The sequence below is a fragment of the Triticum aestivum genome, chromosome 6A (assembly GCF_018294505.1).
Source record: "Triticum aestivum cultivar Chinese Spring chromosome 6A, IWGSC CS RefSeq v2.1, whole genome shotgun sequence".
Classification (NCBI taxonomy): Eukaryota; Viridiplantae; Streptophyta; class Magnoliopsida; order Poales; family Poaceae; genus Triticum; species Triticum aestivum.
The window spans coordinates 488,855,609-488,860,372 of NC_057809.1; positions in this window are offsets into that span (position 1 = coordinate 488,855,609).

Sequence of the window (4,764 nt, forward strand, 5' to 3'; positions counted from 1 at the left end):
CTTACGAGATGCAGATCTACTGCGAGGAGTTGCCGCGTCTCTCTGGACGAACTCAGGGTGGTGCAGCGGCCGATGTTGAGGGCAACGGTGAGTGCTACGGCGGCGGCGGAACTCGAGAAGCAGGGAGGTAGCGACAGGAAGAAGAAGAGAGAGAGAGAAGAATGAGGAAGCCTGGGGCAAGCTTATTTATAAGGACAATATGCGAATAGACGGGCGCAAAAATCAAGGGAGAACCAAATAATGGTTATCCAGCTATATGGACGCCTCGATTCTCGGGAAGCATTAAAGATAAAAGGTCCGTTGGAAGATGACGTCATGAAAGTTTTTTGTGTTTTCAAAAGATGACGTCACGGAGGGTTACAGAGTTTTTTCAGACAGAAGAAGATGGATTTCATCTAAGTATTGAATATTGACAAGGAACAAAGTTCAAAGTCAACCTGGGGCCTAATGTTGGGGATATAGCTACCAGGTATGACCCGCCCAGGAGGGGCCGGGTCAACCCCAATGGCGGGTTACAGAAAGAAGCCCAGTAATATTCAAGGTGATAGTGTGTTAAGAATTGTAAAGGGCATAAGCCCAAAGGCGGCTTAAGGCCCAACATTGTAAACCGACTTATGTAAAGAAAGGCTTGTAGAGAAAGGCATGTGAAAGAAGTCACCAAGTCGGACACGTTTTATGAGCCGGCCGGGACTCTGTAGGCCGCCAGGCGTCAACCCGTGTATATAAGGGGACGACCCGGCGGCGGCTTAGGGGAAGAAAACAACAAAATCAATAACTAAGCCGGCGAGTTGAGCCCCTTGGAGATCGGAACTTCCGCAATACCAGTCCCAACTAGACGTAGGCTTTTACCTTCATCGTAAGGGGCCAAACTAGTATAAAAACTCTCTCGTGTCCTTTGTCCCGATTAACCCCTTTAAGCTTCCTAGTGCGATGGCCCTACTACTAAGTCCTTGCTCTAGGACATCTGTCGTGTCAACTCCACGACAAGTATCAAAAAGAACTTTTGCAAGAATATCATTAACATGAAGATTACCCATGATCACTTCTGAAGAGTCCTCTGCCTGAGCTGCGTTCATCATGTTGACCTTTTCAAACTTGGGATTATGCTTGACCACTGCATTGCTGGCAGATCTCACAGGGGGAGGAGGCGGAAAACGCCTCTGGTTGAAGCATTTGTTTGCATAGTGACCCTTCTGCTGACACTTGTTGCATGTAACCTCTGAGAGCGGACGGTGATACGGAGCACTTGACCTTGGAGCATGAGACGAAGCTTTGTTCTGAAAGCCTGGGTTGGGTGGGTGGGAAGATCCATTGCCACCTTTGCTCTTCTGCTGATAACGCTGACGGAACGGAGGAGGAGGAGGCAACTAGTACTTTTGCTGCTTAGCTGCCACTTGAGTTGAAGAAGAAGAAGGAGTTGCACCCCTAACTCTCTTCTTAGAAGCATCGCACTTTAGCTGAGTAGCCTCTTGCTTTAGTGCCATGTTGTAGAACTCATCATACTATTTTGGCTCAAAAAGCATGAGAGCTAGTTGCAGATCTTCTCTGAGGCCACCTCTGAATTGATAAATCATGCTCTTCTCATCAGGGACGTCTTGTTTGGCGAAGCGAGCGAGCCTCTGGAACATGATGTTGTATTGGTAAACAGACATACTGCCTTGCTTCAGATTGTGGAACTCATCACGCTTACTCTCAACAACACTCTGAGGAATGTGGTGAGCTTTGAAGTCTCGGCGGAAATCATCCCAGGTAATCACACGACCTCCTCTGGAATCTTTGTATTGTTGATACCACTCAGCAGCTTGGTCTTTGAGTTGGAACGAAGCAAACTTGACAAAGTCCTCAGGACTGACGTTGCTACACTCAAAATGTTTGCAGATATCCACCAGCCAATCGTCAGCGTCTGTGGCCTCGACAGCGTCTGTGGCCTCGACAGCGTCTGTGGCCTCGACACAGTTACTGAAAGACTTTGGCTGGTTTGTGAGGAACTGGTTGAGGGTAGCAAACTGAGCTTGATTGTTGCCATGGCCTTGATTTCCTTGGTTGCGCTCTTGCAAGAGTTGCGTAAGCATCTGCGTGTTGGTGTTGGTGGCGGCCATCATAGCTTGCCATGCCTCTGGAGGTGGAGGTGGTGGCGGTGGTTCCGGATTCTGACGCGTTGGAGGATCCGTCCTGAAGAGGGTGACATCCGTTAGCATCTTGAAAGACATATATTCAAGCTGAATCAAATAGATCGAAATTGCAACATATAGCCTTAACATTCGAACAAGAATGAACGAATGAATTCTAAAATAGATGATCACACTTCCATAAATCGAGAAGCCACTTAGATAAAGGTAGATGAATAAAGCAACAAGGTACAGATATGAACAAATGATTGGTAAGGATTACCCAATCACAAACCAAATATCTGTGGAAAGAAATACTAGAGCTACATTAATTCCCACCTATGAAACTCCCGAAACTTTTCAGTTATGCAATCAGGTGTTGGGGATACAGGGGAAGCATAATATCTCACCCAAAACTAGCAAATCCTACATCCAGCTGTATCCATCCTTCAACACATAACCAAGAAAACTTCGGAAATCATTTACCTCAACCTTCGAAAAGCATCCGTTATACGAGTTATGGCAATACTCCCGAACTCCCGCCCCAGTACTGGGTGGCGTCGAGGTTATCTCACCAACAACTACATAAAAGAGATTTTCGATGTCGGCGAAACTCAGGTATTCCAGAATTGCAACGATAAAATTGTGACGACAACACCTCGGAGCTCAACTCCCCGGGACACTGCCACAACCCCTAAATGTCAGGAGGCACCAAGAACAATGTTCTCGTCACAAAACCATCGGAACGATTCTAAGATACCCGCGTGATCCAAAAAAAAATTAGTGAAAATTTGAGAAGAGAAGAGTCAAAACTCTACGTCAGGAAGCCTCACCAGAGCGACGAAGGGACTGAGGAGTAAAAAAGAATCCTACTCTCCGATATATATAATCCTATAAGACTCAAAACATTTTTCTAGACTCAACAATGCCAATGATTCGATCAAGCAGGGGGCTCCTAAGTCGGGGAAGGCTCCGATTACCAACTTGTAACACCCACGATGCGGCTATATCACCCACGTGTCGGAGCACGACTTAGAGGCATAAGCGCATAGTAGGCATGTTGCAAGAGGGGTAATCTTTACAAACATCCCATGTACTGAATAAGAAAGAGATAAAGAGTTGGCTTACAATCGCCACTTCACACAATACATGAATATAGCATTACATCATCCAGAATACAATCAAGGTCCAACTACGGAACCAAAATAAAGACAACCCCAAATGCATAAGATCCCCGATCGCCCCAACTGGGCTCCACTACTGATCGTCTGGAAAGGAAACATAGTAACGTCCTGAATCCTCGTCAAACTCCCACTTGAGTTTGGTCGCATCCCCTGGGCTGGCATCATCGGCACCTGCATCTGGTTTTGGAAGTAATTTGTGAGTCACGGGAACTCAGCAATCTCACACCCTCGCGATCAAGACTATTTAAGCTTATGGGAAGGAAAAGGTAGTGAGGTGGAGCTGCAGCAAGCACTAGCATATATGGTGTCTATCTTACGCAAATGAGAGCGAGAAGAGGAGCAAGGCATGGTCGATAAGCTATCATGATCAAGAAGTGATCCTGAACTACTTACGTTCAAGCATAACACGAAACCGTGTTCTCTTCCCAGACTCCGCCGAAAAGAGACCATCACGGCTACACACGCTGTTGATTCATTTTAATTAAGTTAAGTGTCAGGTTTTCTGCAACCGGATATTAACAAATTCCCATCTGCCCATAACCGCGGGCACGGCTTTCGAAAGTTCAAATCCCTGCAGGGGTGTCCCAAATTAGCCCATCACAAGCTCTCACGGTCAACGAAGGATATTCCTTCTCCCAGGAAGACCCGATCAGACTCAGAATCCCGGTTACAAGACATCTCAACAATGGTAAAACAAGACCAGCAAAGCCACCCGGATGTGCCGACAAATCCCAATAGGAGCTGCACATCTCTCGTTCTCAGGGCACACCGGATTGTCCAATATTCCGGTAGGCCAACCCAGAGTTGCCCCTGGTGGCCACTGGCGGCTGACAAGTTGGACCAACACTCAGAGGAGCACTGGACCGGGGGTTTAAAATAAAGATGACCCTTGAATCCGCGGAACCCAAGGGAAAAAGGCTTAGGTGGAAAATGGTAAAACCAAGGTTGGGCCTTGCTGGAGGAGTTTTATTCAAGGCGAACTGTCAAGGGGTTCCCATTATAACCCAACCGCGTAAGGAACGCAAAATCAAGGAACATAACACCGGTATGATGAAAACTAGGGCGGCAAGAGTGGAACAAAACACCAGGCATAAGGCCGAGCCTTCCACCCTTTACCAAGTATATAGGTGCATTAAAGTAAACAAGATATAATAATGATATCCCAACAATGAACATGTTCCAACAAGGAACAAACTCGGATCTTCACCTGCAATTAGCAACGCTATAAGAGGGGCTGAGCAAAGCGGGAACATAGCCAAACAATGGTTTGCTAGGACACGGTGGGTTAGAGGCTTGACATGGCAATATGGGAGGCATGATATAGCAAGTGGTAGGTATCGCGGCATAGCAATAGAGCGAGCAACTAGCAAGCAAAGATAGAAGTGATTTCGAGGGTATGGTCATCTTGCCTACAAAGTTCTCCGAGTTGACGTAAGCTTGATCGTCGTAAGCGTACTCGATGGGTTCCTCGA